Source organism: Callithrix jacchus, chromosome 13 (assembly GCF_049354715.1).
Source record: "Callithrix jacchus isolate 240 chromosome 13, calJac240_pri, whole genome shotgun sequence".
Lineage (NCBI taxonomy): Eukaryota > Metazoa > Chordata > Mammalia > Primates > Cebidae > Callithrix > Callithrix jacchus.
In genome coordinates, this window is record NC_133514.1 from 97,653,430 (window position 1) to 97,680,400 (window position 26,971).

The 26,971-nt window shown below is 35.8% G+C and overlaps 1 long non-coding RNA gene across 1 annotated transcript; it reads left to right on the forward strand.

Moving 5' to 3' along the window:
- The first annotated feature begins 1,434 nt into the window (after positions 1-1,434).
- LOC144579069 (uncharacterized) lies at positions 1,435-26,577 on the forward strand. Its single transcript, XR_013525922.1, has 3 exons — positions 1,435-13,413; positions 20,507-26,073; positions 26,390-26,577. It is a non-coding gene; the product is annotated as an uncharacterized LOC144579069 (long non-coding RNA).
- The last annotated feature ends 394 nt before the right edge of the window (positions 26,578-26,971 follow it).

Genomic DNA, 26,971 nt, shown 5'->3' on the forward strand with positions numbered 1-26,971 from the left:
AAATACAGACAGCCGAGCCCACTGTTGACCATAGGCAGCCTGACTCCAGGGCCTTGCACTTAACCAGTGTCCTATGCTGCACTAAAACACAGAATCATCTCTTATTTCTTAACCTTTGCTAACAGCAACATTTATTCACTGTCCAGTATAGAAAACTTAGAGTTCTCAAGGACAATTTCGTTGGGAGAAATGTTATTTTATTTCATTGAAAATGAGTGTATCTCTGACAATGTTTGTTTTTGAAGCAATTAGTGAAAACAATATTCCAGGAAAGCTAGCGATTTATTTTTTGCTAAGAATTCTCCAGAGTGATAATACTGGGATCTTGAGTCCTAAACTCATGCAAATGTGACTAATTAGGAGAAAAAGAAAAAGAAGCAAAGGAGACAAGAAGATGAGGCCTTGAAAACACAGAGTAGAAAAACAACATATGTCAAACTTATTTTAACACAACTCACTTAAATTCAATGCATATTGTCAACAGTGTTTACCAAGATATTTGAATTTTCTGAGAATTTTCTTTCTTTCTATTAGTACATTCTTTAAAAAAATATTTTCAGGTATTTGTACAGTTAGGTATCATCTTTAGGGCAGTAATAGCTACCAATGTACTTAAAAATAAATCATTTGTATAGCCAATATGTTGAATAAAATATCTTTTTGGACAAAAAAATTCTATTTATGCTTAATTCCTATTTATTAATAAAGTCACATGTAAGTATAAATCAATTGAAAAAATAGAGCTATAGTAAAGTGATTACATGAGCAACAATAACAATACTTTACAGTTGCGATGGCTGGGTGTTTTATGTCTCCAGGAAAACCTACACACATTCAAACATTTAGGGCATCTTTTGAGGAATGAGGAAGAAGTTAGGGAACACCTAATGGTAATTATATTAAATTGCCAACAGAGTTGGGTGTGATACTGAAAAAAAATTCTAATACTAGGTGGCAAGTTTAGATGGAGAAAAGGGAGGTTGCTTGAAAAGAACTAGACAGACATTTTGAAAACGTGAGAAGTTTGACAGTAAAAAGTCCCAGTGTGTAATTGCTGTTTACATATTCCCTCCCTGCCTTCCTTCCCTCGTTCCTACCCTCCTTCCTTCCTCCTTCCCTCCCTCCTTCCTGCCTTCCTTCTTCCCTCCTTCTTTCCCTTTCTCCTTCTCTCCCCCTTCCTGCCTCCCTCTATTTCTTTCTTTCACTTTTAAACAGCTTTATTGGGATATTATTGACATGTAAATGTTATATATATATATATATATATATATATATATATATATATATATATTTAAAGTATATGATTTTGTGTTTTGATATACATGTACATGGGGGGAGAGGGAAGTGGGGAGATGTTGGTCAAAGGGTACAAATGTTAAATTATGCAAGATGAATAAGTTCTGGAGATCTTGAACATGTTGACAATAGTTAAAAATTGTCACCGTGTTCAAGATCTCCAGAACTTATTAAAAATTGGTAACTATTCAGCATGGTGACAATAGTTAAAAATACCATATTGTTTGCTTGAAATTTACTAAGATGTTAAATCTTAAGTAAAATCTTCTTACCACACACACATGAGAGATGATAGACATATCGACTAGCTGGAATAGAATGATTCATTCTTTCTTTCTTTAGTACATATTCATTGAGTGTCTACTCCAGGCATTGCTATAGGCAATAAAGTGCAATAGTGATGGAGGCAGATCATGTTCTTGCCCTCCTGAGGCTTGCATTCTAATATAACACATCTCTAATACTGTTTCCATTTCCTTCACTTTTGCTGGCATCCCTCATTAATAAACCTGGGCTATTGTAAATTAACTTTTGACTGGTTCCCTGGGCTTCTATTTTCTCCCTCTACTCTGTTTAGCCACATATTTCTAATATGTTGCTTAGCTAATTTCTTTATATAGTAAGAGCCATAATACTATCAACCTCATATGATTATCATCACATTTAAAAGAAACAAGTAGACAGCACAGTAGGTCCTCGTTGAATATTGGCCCATGTTGTTATTCCTAAGTTTGCATTGGCTTCTTCTTCTCCATTAGGGAAATATTAAGCCCCTTATCCATCACTGGAGCTCTCCAAAGTTTTGGTTAGGCAGCATATGACATGTTAGTGCAGTTCTGTTTGGTTTAGAGTTTATAACATAGTTGGGTTCGCATATAAAAATAAAAAGGGATCATCTTTCATGGGTAATAAGCAAAGAGTATTTTTCTAGAGTAAAAATACTTTGCAGTATTTCAGATTCTGCCTTATCATCCTACTCCCAGCCTGTCCAGATATGGGATATTATTATTACAACTAAGTTATGATGATAACCTCTACATGTCCATGGCCATCTACAGATCCCTGACCTTAAACCTGTTCTTACCTACCATCCCTCACCCTTGCTCTTACAGGCTCCCTCCTCAGGTCTGTGATACCATATTGATAAATGACACTGCTAGGCCTTCACTGGCTGAGTCCAGAGACCTTGGAGTCATACCTGTTTTTTCCCCTCTCTATTACTCCATACTGAGTTCCTAAATAAAGCTTTGAGACTCTAATTGCAAGCCAGTTCAACCCTGTCTCCTCTGCCCTGGTCCAAAGTATGTTCTCTGCTCTGGGTTACCACGAGAGCCTCTTACTTTGCCATCCTGCTTCCACTTTTGCCCCTAAAGTCTACTCTTATACAGCAGCCACAGTGATTCTTCTGAAACATTAAGTCACTTTAAAATACAAGTCCCCTATTCCCCAAGTAACCTCTCATTAGCCTTCAAATTGATACAAATACCTTTACAGAGGCCGTTTCTGACTGGACTCTCTCCTTTTTTTTTTTTTTTTTTTTTTTGCGATAGAGTTTTTCTCTTGTTGCTCAGGCTAGAGTACAATGGCACACTCTCGGCTCACTACAACCTCTGCCTCCTGGGTTCAAGTGATTCTCCTACCTCCCGGGTAGCTGGGATTATAGGTATGTGTCACCACGCCTTGCTAATTTTGTATTTTTAGTAGAGATGAAGTTTCTCCATGTTGGTCAGGCTGGTCTGGAACTCCTGACCTCAGGTGATCCGCCCACCTCTGCCTCCCAAAGTGCTGGAATTACAGGTGTGAATCACCGCCCCCAGCCCTGGACTCCTTTTCTATCCCTCTCATCTCTTGCTCACAGCCTTCCAGCCACACTGGCCTTCTTTTTGTTCCCCTGATTCACTGTGCATGTACTCTGCTAGAAGCCTTAACTCCCTAAGCTTTAGTTGTCTTTGTACAAGGGGGATATTTGTATAATGAAAAGTTTCTTTTTATAGAATACTTGGAAAGATTACATTGGATAAGGCCTGTAAGGTTCTAGGCACTGAACCTAGCATATAGTACTTTCTCAATAAATGGGTTTATGCTTGTTTCTCTTCTAATGTTAGTCTCATTTTTTCAACGGTCTAATTGACTTACACATTCCATTAGCAAATCAAATTTAATATTTCCAGTCTGAACTCACAAACATCTTCCCATGAATCAGTTAATTTTCTTGGCATTCTTATTCTTATAAGGACACCACCATTTCTCTAGATCCCTGATCTCAAACCTATTCTTATCTCCCTCACCCTTGCTCATATCCCACCTCTAACCAGTCATCAAGTTCTATTGATTCTATTTCTGAAAATTTCCATCTATTTTTCTCTTTCCTTTCTCAATACTGTCACACTAGACCTTTGTAGTAGATTCCTAATTGGTCATCCTGTTTCTGATCTATCCTTTCTAAAGTATACTGTACTCCACTTTCAGATTCCTATAGCTCAGCTTAGCCCTGGTCAAGTCACTTCTATGCTCAGAAATCTTTGAAGTCTCCCCATTACCTACAGAAGAAAGGCTCTGCTACTTGGTCTGCTATTTAAAGCCTCTGTATCAGTCAGAGTTCTCCAGAGAAACAGAATCAATAGGATATATGTGTATACTGTGTGTGTGTGTATTGTGTGATGTGTGTGTATATATATATAAATACATATATATAGAGAGAAAGTATATATATGCATATGTAAAAATTGGCTATCTACATCCATGAGCTCTGCATCGCAGATTCACCAACCACAAATTAAAAATATGTGGGGAAAAAAAGCAATAAAACTAAGAATACAACAATAAAAAGTAATACAAATAAAACAGAGTATCACAACTATATATATAGCATTTATATTGTATTGGATATTATAAGTAATTTAGAGATCATTTAAAGTATATTGGAGAACATGCTTAGGTGATACACAAATACTATGTCATTTTATATAAATGTTATGGCAGATGCCTGGATTGGATGGGTCCAAACATTAAAGATGTTATAATACATAAAATAAAAAAGTGAAATTCCTTACTTACTACTATTTATTAGTGGTTACTTCATTTTCATTAAAAAAAGTACAAAAAAAAAAAAAGAATTGCAGAAAATAGGTATTGCTTATCTCAGATAACAAAACCAGAATGTCCTGAAGGGGAATATACAATAACAAGGCAAATTCCCACAGTCTATCCAAAGTCATAAATAATCATATTTTCTGTTTTAAAAAACAGTGTATATCTGCAAGTTCGAAAGTGAATGTTACCTATTCCAAGTTACGAAACACGCATTTAGTTTATTTAAAGCAAAGGCAGGATGACAGATTCTATAGATACGAAGTTTTAGCAAGACTGCAGCATTCTAACACTACGTTTTGCATATGAGGGATTTTTGGGCAATAAAGAGCACCATGACACAGGAACATGTTAGGGGATTCATCTATAAAGTGACCGCAGTCTTGCATGTGCTAAATTCTTACTTAAGGTATTTGATTATTTCTCAGAGCTGGTGAAAGGATTTTCTTTCTTTCTCTAATTTCTTTTCTTTTTTTTTCCAGTAAGCCAGCTCCTCAGAAGTCAAAATATGCCAGGCCATATATTTTATTTTACCTTTTATTTTCTCAATTCTCAGAAATGTTCTTCCTGCATTCATAGTTAATGCTACATCTTCTACTTTTATAGAAGGTAGATAAAAATATTCATTTGAAGAATGAATCAGAATAATTACCAAACTGTGGTCAAAGCCTTTTTTAAAAATTATATTCCATAGGCATATTGGAAGGATTAATATTATTTTTGTATTTCTTTATTGTTAATTATTATGGATACATAGTAGTGGTACATATTTATGGTGTACATGTGATGTTTTATACAGGCATACAGTATGTAATGATCAAATTAGGGTAATAGGGTAATCATCACGTCAAGCACTTATCTTTTGTGTTACAAACATTCTGTTTCTACTCCTTTAGTTATTCTAAAATAGGCAGTAAATTTCTATTCACTGTAGGCACTCTGTTCTGCTACTGAATACCAGATCTTAAATAAGATTTAGTATTTAATGGTTGTATTTCTTAAGAGGTAATATACATATACTACTAAGCCCAGGCCCTAGCTGCATGGATACTTACTAAATGGTAGCTATTGTAATTTTAAAATATTACAATTTTTTAAGATTTATTGCCAGACAAATATTTGAGTGTTCCAAGAAGTTTGTTTTTAATAAAACAAAACAAAACAAGAATTATATGCTCACATGTATTTACCTATTTCATATAACTGATAGAAACTCAAAACTTAATTTAGTGCCTCTTCAATTATTATCTTATTTTGGATACTTAACACATCTATTTCTAGTCATTTTATAATTATAAAAAATTAGCTGTATTATTTCACATAGCTTTTAACATTCTGATCTGCTCGAATTGGTTTTTGGAAGGAGGCGAAAATAATTAAAACACAACGAAGCAGGATAGTTCCTTGACCCCTTCATAGGCAGGAACTGGAGTGCAGGGGCATTAGAACTAGCCAACAGCTTTGGACCTGCTGTGCCTCACCCTTTGCAGGAAGGGGAGCATGCAGGTGAGTGGGTACGGGAGCTGGAACAAGTACTTTTGGGTGCTGCCAGCAGGACCCAAAACTGTGCAGGCCCCATGGCCAGACTCGTCTTTGAAGCTATGCTTTCAAGCCATTCATCTGATGTCAAGCCACTTCTCTCTGACACGCAATCATAGTCTCCCACATTCAGCTGTTTCTCCTCTCTCTGCTTGTTGAGGCTGGGGTTTTTATGGGCGGCACAAGATAGAGGGCAGGGCAGGCCACGGGTGGTTTTGGAAAATGCAACATTTGAGTAGGAAAATAGAGATGTAAGTTCTCATTATAGGCTGCAGTTTCAGACTTGAGGGTGGGGCCCTCTCTGGGGACTCGGCCTCTACTGCCCAGCATTTTCCTGGCTCCTGTCCCTATCAACAACAATGAGAGGAAATAATGCCCCAAGGCCTCCAACTACTGACACTTTTCATAGACATTAGGATACTTCAAACAAAATGTAGAATACTTATGTCTTGAAAATAAAATTGATCCAGATGCCAACAACATGCATTTTTTTTTTAATTCTAGAGTTTAATGTTTATAATATTTAAAATATCACCAGAAAAATAGTCTGGATAATGTTTATGCCCCATTTACAAGATGAAACAAAATATTTTACAAAATTAACATTGCCATTTTCTAAAGAGAATTCTGAGAGAAGCAAAAGTTTTGCTGTGACTTAAATATTAATTTATGCCACGTTGTAACACTTGAAAGCAGTGTGCTATATATATGGGTGTGTTATAGAGAATCCCAAACATGCATACCTGAGTCTGCTGCCACTGCTCCTGCTGGGTGATCTTTGCAGAGTTATTTAGCCCCTCTAAACCTCTATCACTATCTGTAAAATCTTAGAAAATAATTTTTACCATTCATTATTGTAAGGATTTATAATAATTTATGCAGCCAGCCTAAGACAGAGTCTGGTACCAATATTCTATAATTGGTAGCTGTTAAAATAATAACAAGACCAATGATACATACCTGTGCTAGCCTAGAATTGTGCAGAACACGAGCCCTCCAAGGACTTTCAATCACTGAATGGGGCAAGCAGAGTAATATCTGCAGCAAAGCAGGCTGGTTCTTCCTTCTAAGGTGATACTAGCTTGACTAGCTTTGTCTCTGTTTGATGTTGCTGGAAGTGAAAATGGTAAGAATTGTTAACTATTGGTTTTTGCTTATTTCAAACATTTAAAGTAACTTAACACTGAGAAAGTAACATGTTATTGACAAAAAGTTACATTTTACTTATTTTTTGTGAGAAAGAGAGAAAAATAATCACTTATAACAATCATGACTAAACATGTTTTTCAGGCTATGGGTTGTTTCCTGTAACACCCTGGAATAATTATTTACTTATATCCCTAATCTGTCCTTGGTTAATTGCACACAATTTCTGTTGATTATCTTACAGGTGTGCTAAGGTTCTAAAAACCTGAAGTTTGCACATAACACATAAATTGAATCTGGAGATTGTGCCCACTGGAGACTAGATACTGACCCAGATGGTGACTGTAGCATGCCTTCATATAGAACTATAGTTTCTCATGCAATAATTGCAGTTGTTTTGCTGAAAAAGAAACTGACAGTATGAGTCTCAATGTTTTAAGGTTGTGTACTTCCATTAATAAGACAACTTGATTTTGGTACTCAACATATTGCAACTTCTTTGATTGGTAAGAATAAACTCAGCAGAGAAAGTTGAGCTAATTGTATATCAATTTTGGTCCCTTAACTTTATTTCTAAGAAAATATAAACACAAATAAACAGAAACCCTTACCTGTTAATTTTAGTGTTCCTCTATGAAAACAAAAATAACAAAAGCTACTATAAATACTATCTAGGAAGGCAGGGAGCTGTTTTATCACAATGTGGCTATAAAGTCTAGAAACATGCCTTATTTGACTTTATCAAGACATGAAATGTGGGCTGGGCACAGTGGCTCATGCCTGTAATCCCAGCACTTTGGGAGGCCAAGACATGTGGATTAGTTGAGTCCAGGAGTTCAAGACCAACCTGGGGAACATAGCAAAATCTCATTTCTCCAAAAAATACAGAAATAAGCCAGGTGTGGTGGTGTGCACCTGTAGTACCAGTTACTTGAGAGGCTGAGTCAGGAGGATTGCCCGAGCCTGGGAGGTGGAGGTTGCAGTGAGCCATGATTGTGCCACTGCATGCCAACCTGGACAATAGAATGAGATTATGTCCTAAAAAAAACCCCACAAAAACCAAAACCCCCCAAAAACAAACAAAAAAAAAACCCAGGACACCAAGAGTTGATTGTGCTTGACAGGCTGGGGGAGGTTCCCTGGAGTAGGACTTGTAGGGTGGTGCATGACACCCCATCAAACTATCCCCAGCTGGCGGGATGACATTAAACAAAACTTACTGAATGATGTGGCTGTGTGAAGTGAGATGCCTACTTCCCAGATCTGAAGACCTTCACTATGTCTTCCAGAGTAGGCTAAAGGCATAGGTTTCTTAGTGAATACCAAAGACACAAATCATCTGAGGCAACACATTGCAGATGCATGTACAGGGATTGATGGAAACGCTGCATTAAGCGTTACCTTCATTTCCATTCTGCCCAGCATAGTGAAATATGTGTTGCTAATGAGAAACAACTCATTGAACTTTCATGTAATATCATAGAACACCCATGTATTTTAATGTAACATCACTGATCTGTTTATTGTGTCTGTTTGTCTGTGTTTCCAAAATTATGGTCATCCTATAGGTCTCTGATCTCTGAGCAGCATACTGACTAGGGTGTTGAACCATCCTTGTTTGCTTGGAACTGAGGAATTTCTAAGAATGCTGGACTTTTAGTTTTAAAACTAGGAAAGTACTGGGAAAAGTAGGACAAATTGATCACTGATGATGATGTCCCAAGATGTGAAAAACTTGGTCAATATGTGTCACCTTGAATACTAGCATAGTAAGTGTAGAATCCATCTAACATTAATTTCTAGACACAAAGACAGGTAGCCATGTTCTTACTATAAGACTTGTAGTTGCTTTGCATCTCAGGAGTATTTCATCACTATCTTTTGAATGGCATTTGTAACATACAAGAGTGAAAGATAATAACCAACTAAGAATTCATGGACCAACTCAGCTACCCACATCAAGTCTCTGCATGGAGCCAGAGAGGTACAATGTAGAAACAAAAGCATAGTTAACCAATCCTGTGAGCATTTGGAAACTTCTTCCTCAGAAGTGAATGGATCTTTTCAGGAAATATTAAACTGAATGGGCTGAAAAAAAGGTAGGTGCAATCTACTGCAAGGAATCCTCCCAGTTTTGTAACTGCCTCCCACCTCTCATGCAGTCATCATAATAAGCAGTCTCCCCACCCTCACTACATACACACAAAATAGAAGCAGAGAGAAAGAGCTCTGGGGCCAGGAAAGATTGGGAAGGAATCCTACCTCCATTCCTTCTTGACTGTGTGACTTTGATCAAGTCACATAACATCTCTGAGTTTCTATGGCCTCATCTCCGAAATGAGGGATCCCTGGTCTAGGCCAGCTTCCTTTGTCATCTACTCTTAGGAGCTGCAGTCTTTCCCATCAGAGCACAGAGCTCAGTGGTGATTATTTGCTGTCAACTCGCTGTAAGCCCTTTGAGAGCAGAAGTCATGTCTTTTTTTTAAGTTAGATTGTGTTCTTATAGGGGCACTCAATCACTTTTTGTTGAACAGAGAAATTTGCTGATTTTTTTTTGAAGATTATATGAGATAACTTATCTGTAGGGTTCCTAGAACCTTCTTTCCTTCCTGTCTCCCAAAGTCCACTCAATGCCTAAATGTTTCAGTTTTGCTTTTATATTTGTAGAACAAGGTTTAGTTAAAAGACATTTTGTAAATATATAGAGAATCTAAAAATCGATCAGATGCCATATCTGAATGCTCATCAAATCTGCATATTTGGCTGGAATGACAATATCCATCTAGTTTTTTGAAAGTGTTGTACATGCATACTTAGGATCTGGTCAAGGAATTGTGACCAGGGAGAGCAGGTGGTTTATTTTGTTATAACTAGTGATCTCTATTTCTGTGATGAGGCTGAGCTGATTATCAACAATTTCCGTGGATTACATAGACTTTTGCCAATTTTGAGCCCTGTTACTGCATCTTAGACAAGAATTCTGTCTGAGCAGGCAATGAAAAGTGAAGACTTGTGGGCAGTTTATTTCATTTTATCCAATCAACTCAATATTTCAGCTGTATGTGATTTTTTTCCAAATTATGTAGTTGATTGCTTCAATTTTTAACTTCCTTATGCATGTCTAGACACATCGTTAGAACTGACAAAGAAGATGAGAGAATTTAAGAGGCATGCCCATCTCCACAGCAAAGGGCCTTATGAGATGGATAAATTTGGGAAGTTACTCCTTTCTAAAAAAAATTCATTTGAAACAAGCCATAAAATTATTTGTACAAGGAAAACTGCTCAGCTCACCAATAAGTTAATATGGGACAGATTTGACAAATGCAGCTGTATCTGCAGTTTTTATGGTGGGCTTAAGAAAAGTTCTAATACCCTTTCAAGGAGCCTTTTAATTTTACTTGTCATTTAAAAAAGTTATCTAAGTATAATAGTCCAAAAACTTTAACAGTTGCTCCATGATATGGTCCCTGAATGTCCACAGTGGGTGGTGCATGCTCACCATTGTTCTCCAGAATGGTTTTGTTGTTGTCAGTTTCCTGCCTTACTACGTCCTCTGCTCTTCTTGAGTATGTCACTGTCGGCTATACTTCCTTAAAGTCAGAAAATAGGACAGAAATTAAAAACCAAAATTAAATACTCCCCAAATAATTGTTTTATGCATAAACCTAATAGGAATGAAAAATCCAGGTTGTTGCCAAACAATTAAAAACATTTGTAGTTTACCACAAATGCTACTTTATTTTTTAAATTTTTAAAAATTTTACTCTTTCACTTGACAATTAATAATTGTCCTATTCATAGGGTACATAGTCATGTTTTGATATATATAATTTGTAGTGATCAGATCAGGGTAATTAGTATATCCAGCATCTCAAACATTTATCATTTCTTTGTATCAGGAAAGTTCAATAGCCTCCTTCAAGCTATTTGTAATTATATATTATTGCTATCTATAGTCATCCTACAGTGGTTTAGAGCACTGGAACTTGATTCCTCTATTTAGCTATAATTTTGTATTGTTTAATCAATCTCTCTACTGTTCCATTCATGTGTTTTCATTGTAAGCAAGGGTGTGCATGCTTGTTTGTTTTATTTTCTTTTTAAACTGTAAGAAGAAACTGATGGAATTAAGGGCCCATATGGTAGCACTCTCTATGTATCAATCATTGGCATATTCAGAGTTCAAATAGATATTATTTGTAGAGATCAATTATAGGATATAAAATGTGAAATTAACTCTAGTGACTTTAAAATAGAAAAGCATACCAAGATCGTTTCTCTTACCAATTGTACTAATTCATATTCATACTTTAGCAAATAAAATCTCTAGAATAAAAATTTAGAAACACTGGCCTCTCCCAACTTCAGTATCTTATAACTACATGATGGGGGTCAGGGAGTATGCTTGTACGTGTTTCCAAGCAGAATTTATTCTCTCATTCAAAAAGTTTACTGAGTACCTCCTATTTCCCAGGCACTAATGCTGTGCTGCCAGTTTTAGGAAATGGAACGTGAACAAGACGTTGTCTCAGCCACAGGGGAGCTTTCCATGAGTGACAAATGGATGGTTCCTTCTTCCATGGTGTGATGAATGCTTTGATAAAGACAGGGTTTTCTTAGAGGTAGATTCTGGATCGAAGTGATGGTTAATGAAGCTGATGAGTTAGTCAGTGATCTTTGAGATTAATCACGGGAATGGGCTAAGTGGGATCAAGAAGGCAAATGATAATAACAATGTAGGTTGGGAGGACACAACCTTCCTAACCTGTAGTTGTTAGAAGGGACTCTTCCCTGAGTTTTAGAGAGTATTCATAGCTATGATGGAGATGAGTTACTATGACGTGCGCTTTCTAAAAAAAATAAAAAACAAATTTCTGGATCTTCTGCCGGTCTTTAGTGCTCCTTTTACACTCTGTCCTATACTTACACATGATGTTTCCTATACACAGGAATTCATTTGCATTTTATCACCTATAAAGTTTATATAAAAACAAAAAAAAATGATTTACAGAACCCCAACTATGTTGTATGTGCTCCTGGGATAAAAATCGCCTTTTCTTCATTCTTTTTAAGCACATTGGCAACTTTTTTGCACTAGATTTATTCGTTAACTCAAAAGTGTATACAGTCCTGTTGTCAAAAAGGTGAGTTCACAAATTTTGAATTTGTCAAATTTGGGTCACCTAAAGAAGTCAGGCAATTTTCCCTACTGTATAATCCCCTTATTAATGTTGTGAAAAATTTGAAGATATGTATATTTAAACAAATTTACAAATTTTGGAAGAGAGAGAAATTAGACAATCAGATTGATCATGAAATTTGAAAAGATGGAAATCTGAAGAAAATAACTTCTTTTATAAAAAGCAAAGACATTGAATGACGAATGATTTCTTGTTCTCTGTCTTCTATGTGAAGAAGAAATAGATGAATTCTGTAAGGAGGAATGTAGGTAAAAATTCTTGGAGAGCAATTTCCTTTAGAAGGTCTAATGATAGTGGAACTGGTCTGTGTGGAAATTCCTATAATTTCCTTTAGAATTTTCAGATTATGTTGATATTCATCTGACTGTTGCTGTATTTGTGTTCTTATCTGAAAGGCTAGTTGGCTTCTTTCTTTGGGGCCTATTATTCCTTCATTTTATTTGTTTGATGTGTATAGTGATTTGGACCAGTTCATCGACTCCTCTAAGCTTCTGTTTTCTCTAAAGCAGAATGAGGATAATCATAGGTCCTACATTTCAGGTTGTTGTGAGGATTAAATGGGATAATACTTATAAGCCTCTAATAGCAAAAGCCCTGGTGCATAGTAAGCAATTCACAAATGTGAATTATTATTTTAATTATTATTATTAGAGGGACACTCTGACCCATCATCAGCGGGGCATGCATCTGAAATTTTTCCTACAGGAGTTTCCACTTGCCCTCGTTTAGAATACTGACATACATTGTGAGCCTACTGGTTAGGTAAATGGACATGTTCTCTAGGCAAAGAAAGCCAATAGGCACTTCTTTTTTTTTCTTGCTTGTTTTTTATTTATTTTTGAGACAGTGTCTTGCTCTGTCGCTCATGCTGGAGTGCAGTGGTGCAATCATGGCTCTCTGCAGCCTCAACCTTCCAGGCTCAAGTGATATTCCCACCTCAGCTCCCTAAGTAGATGGGACTACAGGCACATACCAGTGTGCCCAGCTGATTTGTTTTTAAATTTTTTGCACAGAGGAGGTCTCTCTCTGTTGTCCAGGCTGGTCTCAAGATCCTGGCTCAAATGATCCTCCTACCTTGGCCTCCCAAAGTGCTGGGATCACAGGGGTGAGCCACCATGCTGGCCAGCACTTCTTAAAGGTAATTATGTGGGGATGGGGTAGAGGGGAGGCTAACAAGTCACACTAGGAAAACTCAGACAATGGACAGCCCCCATAATGTGGTCCTACTTAGTAATTTCACAAAAAGTAGAGTGAGAGCCCTTGATTTTTTAAAGTAATATAATATTTATGTAAAAAAATCAATTAGGTCCCTGAATAGCAAAGATATCAGTATATTATTTAATTTTGTACATTCTCTGAAGGTAATTTCCCTCAAACATTTAAAACGCTTAGAAATATTGGGAAATAAAAAGAATTGACCTTCAAAGAAGCCAAGATTAGGCTTTTTGGAACAATATATTAATGATGATGAAAAATAATATTAGTGACCCAATTTATATACTGCCTACAGTAAATTGACTTCAAATATACAAAAAATTGGTTAAGAATAAAAACATGGAAAAAGATATATCATGATAATGCCTAGTTAAAATAAAGCTGATGTGGCTATATTAACATCAAGCAAACTAGAATTTCAGAACAAAGAACATTATTAAGAATAAAGAAGTCTATTCCATAATGATAAAAGGGTCAATTCATTAATAGAACGTAACAATCCCAAATATTTATGCAGGTAATAACAGAGCTTTAAAATACATGAAGCAAAACCTGATAGCAGAAATAGACAAATTCAAAATTATAATAAGAGATTTAAATATTCAAACTCAATAAGTGATAGAACAAGTAGGTAGAAGATAGGGATATAGAAAGTAAGGATAGATAAGACTTCCCATTATCAATTCAACTTGATGTAATTGACATTGATAGAACAATATCTAACAATAGCAGAATATTCTTTTTAAGGACACATGTCTAATTTATGAAGATGGATAATATTCTTAGTCATAAAAGAAGTCTTAATATATATCAAAAGTGATAAAAATCATACAAAGTATCTTCTCTGACCAGAAAGGAATTTAATTAGAAATCAACAACATAAATGTCTTCAGCAAATCCTCAAATATTTGGAAACTAAGAAATGGATCAAAAAAGAAATCATAAAGAAATTATAAAATATTTTGAACTGAGTGAAAATGACCAGACAAGATACCAAAATTTGTGGAATATATCAAAAGCAGTAATTAGAGAGAAATTTATGGCACTAAATGCCTCCTTTGGAAAAAAAAAGAATGATCTGAAATTAATGACATTAGCCTCCGTCTTTAGAAGTTACAATAAGAAGAACAAATAAAATTCAAGGTAAGCTGAAGAAAGAAAATAATGAAGACCTGAGAGATCAATAAAATGGAAACAGAAATTAAAGGAAATGAATGAAACAAACCTAGATTCTTAGAGAAGATCAATAAAATGGATAAACCCTAGTCAGACTATCCATGAGAAAAAGATGAACTATCAATATCAATAATGAGAGAGGTGATATGAGTAGAGATTTCTCAGATATTAAAATGATAATCAGAGAATAGTATGAACAACTTCATGCCAGTTTATTCAGTAACAAAGATGAAACTGACAAGTTTCTTAAAAGGCTTATCAAACTTTGCTCAAGAATACATGTATAACCCAAGTAGCCCTGCATCTATTAAAGAAGATAAATTTGCAATTATACATGTTCCCATAAAAACAACCTTCAGGCCCAGATGGCTTCAATGGTGAGTTCTACCAAGCATTCAAAAACGAATACCAACTCTATGCAAAATAATTCCCCAAATGAAAGAGGAGTGAACACTTTCCAACTCATTCTATAAAGTCAGCATTACCCTGGTTCCAAACCTAGAAAAGGACATTGTAAGAGAAGGAAACTGCAGCCTAATATGACTCATGAGTATAGATTAAAAAATTCTTAAAAGTTTAGTAGATAAAATCTAAAAAATATTAAAGGAAAATGTATCTTAACCAAGTAGGGTTTATTTCAGGAATGCAATGTTCATTTGAAAATCAATTTTTTTAAGATTTGAAAATCAATCAATGGACTTCACTTTATCATCAGATAAAATAAAAACAACCACGTGATCATCTCAATATATGTAGAAAAAGCATTTAATAAAATTTAACATTCATTCATGAAAAATTCTCTCAGCATACTGCAGACTAGAAGCAACTTTTTGGACCTCACAAAGTGTGTGTATAAAATGACCTCTGGCTAACATATTTCATAATGGAAGAGGGAATAATAAAGTGTGGTCCTAACATTTGGAATAACACACTTTTTTTTACCACTGTTTTTAAACATCATACTGGAAGTCCTAATGAGTGCAATAAGACATGAAAGTGAAATAAAAGGCATAGATAATCATATATGTAGAAAGTACTATGGAATCTACAAAACAGATACTAGAATTAATAAGTGAGTTTAGTAAGATTGAAGAATGTAAAATATTAAATAATTATATTTTTATGTACTAGTGTGATAGTTGAATAACATGCCCCATTCCCAAGATGTTCATTGCCTAACCCCTGAACCTGTGAGTATGTTTCCTTCCATGGCAAAAGAGACTTTGTGGGTATTACGAAGTGAAGGATTTTGAGATGGGGAGATTATCTTGGTTTATCCAGATGCAGCTAATGTAACCACAATGGTACTTATAAGAAAGAGAGAGAGTTAGAGAAAAATATGTGATAACTGAAGCAGAGGTTGGAGAGATGTGTAGCCACAAGCCAAGAAATGCAGGAAATTTGTAGAAGCTGGGAAAGCCAAAGAAATAGATTCCTCTAGGAGGAATGCAGGCCTGCTGACAAATTTTAGATTTCTTACCTTAAGAACTATAAGAGAATACATTTCTATTGCTATAAGCCACTAAATTTGTGATAATTTGTTATAGTGGCAACAAGAAAGTAATACAACTTGTGATAAATAATAGATTGAGATTAAAAGCAAAATCATTTATAAAAGCACCAAAATATAAAGTATTCATACACTAAAGAATGCAAAATATGAGTGAAAGAAATTAAAAATGTAATAGCAACAGATATCACCATTATGGATTGGAAGACTCCATATTTTAAAAATATCAGCACCCCAAGTAGGTCTATAGATTGAATGGAACCTCAATAAAAATTTCATTAACTTTTTATAGAAATGGAAAATCTATTCTGACATTTATATAAAAATGTAAAGTACATATAGCAGCACAAGTAACTTTAAAAAAGTGGAACAAATTGGAGGACTTATACTATCTGACTTCAAGACTTATTATAAAGCTACAAGAGTAAAGTTAATGTGGTGTTGGTGTCAAGTCAAATAAATAAATGGAACAAAATGAATAATTGAGAAGTAGAACCACTTATATATGGTCATTTTAATTTTCAAAATAGGTAAAGTATCTTCAGTGGAAAAAGAAAAGACTTCAACAAATGCAGAAAAAAAAACAACAAAAAACAAAAAACTAAACTTGAAGTAATACCTTGCACTATATGCAAAAATTAACTCAAAATGGACCACAGACCTAAATTGTATAGGTCTATATACGGAAGTATACAGTTTTATATAACTGTGAACTTCTAGAAGATAACATAGAAGAAAGTATTTTGAGACCTGGGGTTATATAAAGATTTCTTAGATAAGATACCAGAAGTATGGTCTATAAAGAAACCAAATTGATAAATTGGGCATTGATCAAATTAAGATGTTCTGCTCTCTAAAAAGCACAGCTAATAGAATGAAAGACAGACCTCTCTATGGGAGCTAATATTTGCAAACCATAGATTATATAAAGGAAATATATCCAGAACATATAAAGAATTCCCAAAACTCAATATCCAATTAAAATCCTCATAAAATCCTCTTTTTTTTTTATAAAAGAGAGAGATACTTTATCAAGGAAATATTTGATGGCAAATAAGCACATGCTTATCATATTTAGTCATTAGAGAAATACAAAACAAAATCACATTGCAATACTACTTTGCACTAATTCGAGTGTATAAAATTGAAAACACCTACCATTGCAACTCTTGACAAGGATGTAGAGTAAGCACACTGCTTTGGGGAATGTAAAAAATGGCACAACATCTTTGGAAAACAGTTTGGCAGTTTTTGAAAATTAAAAATACCCTTACCATATGACCTCATAATTCTACTCTTCAGTAGTTACCCAAGATAAATGAAATCACTGGTCTATATAAAGATTTGTACACAAATATTCATAGCAGCTCTATGTGTAATAGCCAAAAACTGGAAACAACTCCAAATGTCCATCAACACCTGGATAAATAATTATAGTATATCCATACAATTCAATCTACTCAGCAACAAACAGAATTAAGTTTTGATATATATGATGACATAAATGAATCTTAGTATAATTCTAAATGAAAAAATCCAGATTACAAATATATGTTCTGTGTAACTGTACTTATATAATATCTGGAAAATGCAAAGTTATCTACAGCAATAGCAAGCAGATCAGTGGTTGCTTGGGGATGGGCAGTGGTGGGGAGGAGCAGGAGGGAGGTATTAGAAAAAGGCCCCCCCAAATTCTAGGATATGAGGGATATGTTCATTTTCTTAGTATTGACAATGGTTTCACCTTTGCATATAAACTGTATACTTTAAATATTGTGATTTGTTGTGTGTCAATTATATCTCAATAAAGCTGTTAAAAATGATTGTTTTGACACATGGATAAAAAGTCCTTAGCCTCAGAGAGAACTTGTCCCTGGGTATTGTGGAATACAGTAGTTAATGAAGCAGTCAAGTCTCTGGTTATTGTTCTGGGTGGCAGTTCTTTATGTGGGACCAGTGAAAGTGGCGGCAGATGTCTCTTTCCCTCAAAAACAATGTTCTTCATTCTTTTATGTTCAGATTAACAGATATGAAGATGACCATCCAGGATAGTTTTGTCCTATATATATTCTTCTATTCCTTACCCTATCAAATATTAAGGTGCTATTTTATGCTGACTGATATTTGAACCTTTATTTTTAATTTATAAGTTTGAATATTTATAATCTATCAAGGGAAGCCACGCAAGCAAGGCTGGTGCTCCTGCCAGTGCCACATGGATGGATATAGTTCCCAGAACAGGGACTTGGGCAGTGTTTTCAGTGTTGGCCATCTACAACAACCAGAAGAGGTTGGAACCAAAACAAGGGCAGAACCGTGTCTGAAGAAGACACCCAGGATCAAAACTAGATGCTAGATTTGATGATCATCAAATGGTCATCAAATGAGGGACAATATGGTGATAAGGGGCAGATATGGGAGATTTTCCAGAGTTCAGGTAGCCTGAAGAAAAAGCATAAAGCAGAAATGAGATGAAAGGGGACATGTCTTTGGTCATAAATAGAAATGGGTTCCCTGGAACTTTCTTCCATTAGGTATTGACTGCAGGATGATGTGTGGGTCATCTGGGTCAGAAGGCATGGGGTTTGGGGCTGGAATAATGGATATAAAGCACATTGTCACTTTAATACCCTCTGAGTAATTAAAGTTAGTCATCCTAGTGCGGAGAAGGGTGCGGCAGTCAATGGCTTTCTAATTTTTTACTTTGGAAAACTTGCCAGACAGGATGTGAGATTTCTTCTTTTTTAAAAGGAGGGAATTCTCTCTTAAATATTTAACTTCATGATAGGAGTAATGGATCGTAAATAGGAAAGAGAACAAAAAGAAAAGGGGTACATAAATTACAAATATTTAAGATACATATGTGCATTGTAAAATGTGTCATAGAAATATAAAATGGGCATTGGAAGAACATCACTCAGATAACTAAACTGATTTAAGTGTCTTACATTTATAATATTTCTGGTATCGGAGGATACATATGATACACCTACTTCTTTACTCAGATGATACATATGATACACCTACTTCTTTACTAGGGAGGAAAACTTGAAAAAATCCAAGGATTTTCATTTTCTGTAAAATTTTGAAATTTAAAAATAATATAGGTTTCAAAACCAATTTCTTCCCCAACAAGTTTGACTTCAGTTTAACAGACATGATCATAGTGCTTTCAACTTCACAGGACACACCATGCTGGGCTTTGTTTTCTACTCTGGTGCAAAAGAAAGAAGATGAAGTCATAGAAAAATCTCAGCTCATTCATTATACAGACACATTGCTGTTCTAGAGACTCATCTGCATGAGAAAACTCTGCTATGGCCAATGGTTATTCTTGAGTAGCATGTTCATACAGCTTTCTCAGAATTGGAGACATCTTACATGGAGAACTTTTAATGGATAAAAAAAATCTCATAAACTTGGAATGTTGAAATATATTTTTATTGTAATGTTACTTGAAATGTACAACTATAAAACTACATATGCACTCCTTATACTTTTAGCTATGAAGCAGATATAGGACAAAAATTAACTTGTTTAAAAATTAAATAACAATGAGACTTTAAAATGAATAAAATTCAAATTGATACCATTAATCTGATGTGATGTATAATGCTATCCTGCTAAAACTAAATTTCCTGTTCTAATGAGGATTTTCAGACCACAGGTGCACAGATCTCAGCTGGTGAATGTTCTACAATAGTGATGTGACCCCTTTATGTTATCCTAGAGGCAATGGTGGTCTAGTAGATACCATGTGAGGTTTAGGACAAACAGAGCTCAGTTTAAATCTCTTCTCTGATTTTTTGGTAAGAAATGTGAGTCAGGACAAATTAACTTCTTTACCTTCATTATTGTCATCTGTGAAATGGGGAGCATGGTGAAGTGGATAATACCTTTTTGGTGTTGAAGATTTAATGAGATAATTTAGAAGGTATTCTATAACAATTAGTTCCTTTCCCCTAATTTTCCTTTTTCAACAGTTTTCATAAGTTTGGCTTTCCAAAGAGAATTAAAGCCTATAAAACTGCATTAAAAACTAACTAAGAATTAATTTTGGGAAGCAAAGAATAACTAAAACTTCCTTCTTCCCATACACTATGATTTTTTCTTTTTTTGTGATTGCTATATATTTTTTTCCTCTCCATTCATAATGTCCTCCCAACATTCTGATGTTCAAATCCATTTCCTCACATTTTAAGGTCCAAATGAAGTGCCCTGCAGCCAGATAACTTCTCTAAATTCCCTTGGCTAGAAGTGATTGCTACCTTCTTATGATGCCCGAAGCACTTTATGTATATATGTCTCATGTGATGCTCAAATTTGACAGGTCTTGGAGACAACTTACACAACCGCAGGACCTTGAAGTTGGGATTGGAGAACAGATTTCCCACAGTCCAGCCCAGAGGAGGACTGCTGGGAGACAGCTGCAGGCAGATTCGCCCAATGGGAGCAGCCAAAGCTAAGCCCCTCGGCATGCAGGGTGAGGAGACAGTGTCAAAGATGTGATGTTCTGCTGGGAGGATTACTAGCCTCCCATCAGTCCTTTCAGCCAGTCATGAATGTATCCACACAGAACAGTCCTGTCAGCAGCCTAATTCCTTCACAGGAGAAGAAATGATAGATCCATGTAGGTGAGGTAAGGCTATGCTTCTTATATTCTCGGTTGTAAAGAACCTGCACTTCTGGAATCGTCTTTGTAGCAAGTAGGTACTGTTTAGTGGTTGATTTGCTGCTGACTTGCACAGGAAACTCGGTCAGCTTGTGGGCCAGCCTCTGAGATTGGAGCTGCGAGGAGTTTCATACAGTAGATTTGAGGGAGAGATGGAAGAGATCAGGGAACCAGGCCACTGATAGAAGACTCAAATGCAGAGGAGGTGGGATCAACTAAGGTAGGGGAGTTGTCAAGGCTGAATTGTGGTTTCTGCTGCCTATGGTGAGGATAACCAGAGGTAAACAAATGTGAACACCAAAAAAGGGTCAGGGCTTACCATTTAGAGTGGAACAGACCATTCCCCATGCATAAGCTCTGACCTTGTCTTTCTTAATCTTGACATTTAAAAACCCAGTAGGGACTGAGAATAAATATTTTTCTTTAGAAGGGATAAATGTGTTAGTCAGCATCTCTCCAATTGACTCAATCATGAAAATCACCTGATGAGTTTTTTCAAACCCACAAATTTCCAAAATCTATCTCAGTTGTGCTAGAATCATGATCATCAGGGGAAAGGCTGGTCTGGAATTTTGACTTATTTCCCAAGCGCCTCAGGTGATTTTTATAATCAGACTAGCTTGGGGTGCACTGGTGTGGCAGGAAGGGCTCAGGACGGGAGACCAGAAGGTGTAAGTTTGAATCTGGGCTTTAATGCTCACTCATTAGGAGGTCTTGTAGGAGCAATATAGCATCTCTGAACCTCAGTGTCCTCAGATGGGAAAAGGGCATCCTGTACTCCCTACCTTATTTGCTTGTGAAACACAAATGACTGAATGTGTGTGGGAATACATGGGAATCACAACTGTTGATTGTAAAAATTGACTGTTTTCCCAACAGTTAATAAGATTAGTTACTCATACAGTACAAGACTTCCCATTGACTTGTGGCATATTTTGGAAGACGTTTATTTAGGTCAAATCACTTACAAGATGACAGAAGGAAGGCTTTGTTTCATGTCTTGGCTTTGTTTCATGCTCATCTCCCCACCACTCAGCATGCACTGTGAGAGGACTTTGTTTCTTTGGGGGCTTCTTGGGCTACTGTCGCTGCTTTCACGGCCCTCTGGAGATTTGTGAAACCTGGAGATCAACCCCACAGTCCGAAGGAGCTCAGTTGTCTTTTATCTCCCACTGAGGGTGGGAGGCGAGCAGTGTACGTGCTCACCTCCCACAAGAACGGAATGAAGTGAGACCACCTGATAGATAGCTAGATGGATGTGGGAAGGAAACTAGACATCAGAAGGAACGTGGGATGAAGTGAGACCACCTTTGGTCAGCCACATTTATTCCAGCGCCAAGAAGAGAAGTTACTGGTCAGGAAATGCCTGATGTGTAGGTATGTGTGTGAATATTTAGTTAAATAAGTATACGTATGTGAATATTTTTAATTATGACCATTGTTGAAAAAAATCAGTGTACCGAAAACACAAAGAGGAAAACAGATTATTTGTAATCTCATTACCCAGAGCTAACTATTGTTCATATTTGGTGTATATGTTTCCATGCCTGTCTATCAAGTAAAATTAAGACTTTTTAAAAACCATTTATTTTTCAGATAATGTAGCTTTGATAGTTTTCCAAATTAATAAATACAGATTCACATCATTGTTTTTAATGTCTGACTTCTAACATATGGTGCACTACAGCCTCAAACTCCTGGGATTAAGTGATCTTCCTGCCTCAGTTTCCTGAGTAACTCCTCTTTATTCTTAATGACATTCTTTGTCAGAAGTTTACTTTGCTTAATATTAATATAGCTAGCCTAGATTTATTTGATGAATATTTGCATGAAATGCTTTTCTCCATCTTTTTAGTTTTAGCTTACCTAGGTGTTTAAAGTTGCTTTTTGTCACTCAGAGTCAGCCCTTCATATTCATGGCTTATGCATTGTGAATTCAACCAACCATAGATCAAAAATTTTCAGGAAAAGGATGATTACTTCTGTACTGAACACATACAGACATTTTTCTTATTGTTTTCTAAATAATACATTATAATAACTATTTACATAGCATTTACATTGTACTAGGTATTACAAGTAATCTATAGATTATTTAGGGGGAATGTATGTAGGCTATATGCAAATACTATGCCATTTTATATAAGGGTCTATGGCATTTAAATAAATGCCATCCATGGATTTTGGAATTTGAAAAGGCATGCTAGAACCAATTCCCCATAGATACCAAAGGGAAACTGTACATAGTTTGGTCTTGCTTTTTAATACAATCTGACACTCTGTCTTGTAACTAGTGTATTTAGGGGAGACTTGACAACTTTTTCTGAAAAGGACCAGAGAGTAAATATTTTCTCTTTTCTAAGTGACGTGCTCTCTGTTGTAGGTAATTAGCTTTGTCACTGCAGTGTACTGCAGCCATTGACAACAAGCAAACGAACAGGCATGTTGGCCCTGGTCCATGGTAGGTCACCATGTAGGCCAGACTTGGCCATCAGGTCATATAGTTCGCTGACCCCTTGTTTAGAACTTTCAAAGTATGTTCTTTGATATCCTTAGTTCTCTGAAGATCAGCCTGGCTCTTCTACTTGTTGCCAGCTAATGACTTTATTCCTAAAATGTGGAACCGTGAGTTGCTGTTCTGCATCTGCCTGTTTTCCCTCACTCTTCTTTCTCTTACAAATCCTGCTTTCCCTTTGTTAGATAAATCAATCATTTGATTGGTTTTATTTATGTGCCAATAAAACAGCTTGATAACAAGTATCTATCTTTAGGTTATTCTCTGTCAATACCCTTTTTGCTTCTTGAGAACACTTTACTATTTGGTTAGAGACCTTTTGATAGTCATAGAATTTGAGAATGAGACTGATCCTTAGCCAACCTAATTTTGCTGGTCATGTTTGATTATTTGTTGATTCATATAATTATTATATTTGTGTATTTCTTTAATCATTAATTAATACAACAAAGAACAAATATTTTGAATTTAGGCACTGTACCAAATGCTAGAAATATAAACATGAATAAGACTTAAACTTGCCCTTAGGGAGAGCTTTTTCTTTCTTCAACATCTTTCTAGCTTAATGTGTGGTCTTGCTGCCTTGCTCCTGCTGCAAATAATATAAATGAGTGTGGCTTTTCCCTTACAATATGTATCCAAAACATATTCATTTATTAATTCACACATTAATGAATTAACCATTACAAAAAGTACTGTGAATTCTCACAAGAAAAATTGCTCAATTGTAGCAGATTATATATTTATAATTTCTGTTCAAAGTCATCCATTGTGTTAAGTCTATGATGTTTTATTAGACTTTCTGGTCCCATACTATGTGTTTAGTTCATATTTAAAACATACATTTGAAAAAATCTACTTACTTTATTGGAATTGCCCACATCCTCTTCAGAGATCACCACCACCACCACCAAAACCTCTGTGTTTGTTCCAGGAAAAATAAGAACACTGGAATAAATTTTAATTCTTTTAAAAAAGAAAATATTATGCTTTAGTAAAATGAACTTTTACTTCCTAATTTCAAGTTGCTTAAAAGCAGTAATATTTGTCAGAAAATGTTATGATATGCTTTCTCATGTTAAAAAATGTAAGCAGAAGAACCAAAGGAGTTTACTAAACAGAATGTCAATAGAAACCCAAAATTTCTTTCAAGTTTCTGGCCTTCCTGGCTAGAGAAGCACCTTAAACCAGGGTATGAGAATTACTAAATAGAATCAACAACTTGTCCAAACAGTCATCTAAAATTCTGGAAGGATAGCTTCTTGGAGATTTAGACACCTCTCCAATTCTCTCACCAGTGAGAGATGATATCACTATTTTATTTTTATAAAGAAATGTGCTTTCTGAGCTGTGAGCCTCTATCTCAGTAAATCTCTGAGCATTCTCAACAAACTAATCAGTAATAATTCAGACATATTGCTCAATAGAGACTAAACTAACCTTGTGATAGATACTGTGATGGCCATGTACACTTACTCTACCCAGTAAAGTTGCTTTTATCTTTAACCCCCAGCTTTCTCTTTCCCTTTTTGTCAGCTCTTTCTTCTCAGCATACGAGTTTTCTCAAGTCTCTTCCATGTTAATAAGACAAAACACAGAACCCTCAATAACTTCTTTTGACTCTGTGACTTCCTCTCTATCCCCCTTCAGTTGCTTCCACATACTTTCTTTGCAGTCAAGATTCCAGAATATGTCATTTACATTCTAGGTTCATTTTCTGTGATTAGCACATCCCATTACATTTTGGTTTTGCTCCATCACACAATTAAAATTGCTCTTACTGGAGTTGTTTCCACCTCCCGTTTGACACTTTCAGTAATGATCTTAGTTTACTTCGTGGGGCATTTGACATTGTTCACAATGCCCTCATCCCCCAATGCCTTTATCTTTCCTGGCTACTTGAGCAACACTTTCTCTGGGTTTTCTTTCTACTTCTTTGGTTGCTGCCTCTTACATTTCCCCTAGCATATTTTAAATTTGCCTGCCTCTGAAAAATGTAAGAGTTACACTTCCAAAGAGTAGAGCTAAAAAGTGACTTTATAGTGGAGAACCTGACAAAAACTACCTAACCTTTAAGGCTCATAGCCCCAATTATGTCATGCACGCATCAGATATCCCTGAAATGCTGTGATGAGAAAGGGTGCTTTACCTTTACGGGATATTCTTTCCAAAAACCTATAACCCCATCTAATGGTAAGAAAAATACATGAGGCAAACCCAAATTGAGGAACATTCTACAATACCTAGCCAGTACCCTCAAAGGTATTAGCTCATTTTTTTAAAAGGAAGATGAAGAAAATGTCAGAGACGAGAAAAGACTAAAGGGACACATTAACTCAATGGAGTGTGGAATCCTGAATTTGAGCTTGGAACAGAAAAAGGACATTAATGAAAACCTGGTGAAGTCCAAAAAAAGGACATTAATGAAAAACTGGTGAAATCCAAAAAAGGTCATCTAGAATTTAGCTAATAGTTAATTTTGGTTTCTTAGACTTGGCAAAGATACCATAGTAATGTGAGATGGTATATTTAAGGAAATGGATATTGGATATATTTGAAAATCTTTCTACTAACTTTATACATTTCTGGCAAATCTAAAATTATATTAAATCAATGTTTTATTTTTTTTAATGTAAGAATCTTAGGCTCCTATTATATTTCAATTGTGTATTTGAATGTTCCTTATTGAGACACTGAACCTTTGAATAAGGTTATTTAAAGCTAGGGCCGGGCGCGGTGGCTCAAGCCTGTAATCCCAGCACTTTGGGAGGCCGAGGCGGGTGGATCACGAGGTCAACAGATCGAGACCATCCTGGTCAACATGGTGAAACCCCGTCTCTACTAAAAATTACAAAAAATTAGCTGGGCACGGTGGTGCGTGCCTGTAATCCCAGCTACTCAGGAGGCTGAGGCAGGAGAATTGCCTGAACCCAGGGGGCGGAGGTTGCGGTGAGCCGAGATTGCGCCATTGCACTCCAGCCTGGGTAACAAGAGCGAAACTCCGTCTCAAAAAAAAAAAAAAAAAGGTTATTTAAAGCTATTGGTAGCAGAAGGCTAATTTGAGACAAAATATTTGGGGAGGCATTTCATGGGCCAGGGAGATTAAAAACAACTTACGCTCAAAGCCAGAGGCAAAATAGGGTGTTAGAATGTCAGAATCATGCAAAGTCAGAGTGTGAACAGGTCAGAAATTAAAAAAAAAAAAAAAAAAAAAGAGAGAAATGCAATTGCTAGGAAAAGTCCTTGGGAATATTTTAACTAGTATAACCATAGGGCTGTCTTTTAAACATACCGTTACCTACTAGTTAAAGCCTGTTTGACTGACTTAAAACATCAGAAGTAGATGATGGCTTTTAGTTTATACAGGATACTTTGCATATGTTATGAGTTCCCTTGTTAATCCTTGCAGCAACTTTGTGAGGTACTATTATACAGTATTTCCACTCTATAGAGGAGCACACAGAGGTACAGCAGCTAGTATAGAGCAACATGCCAAGAGACAGGCTCATGACTCAAAACACTGCTTGTATCAGCTATGGTTTTTTTGTTTTTTTTTTTTCTTTTTCTTTTTTGAGACAGAGTCTCACTCTGTTACCCTGGCTGGAGTG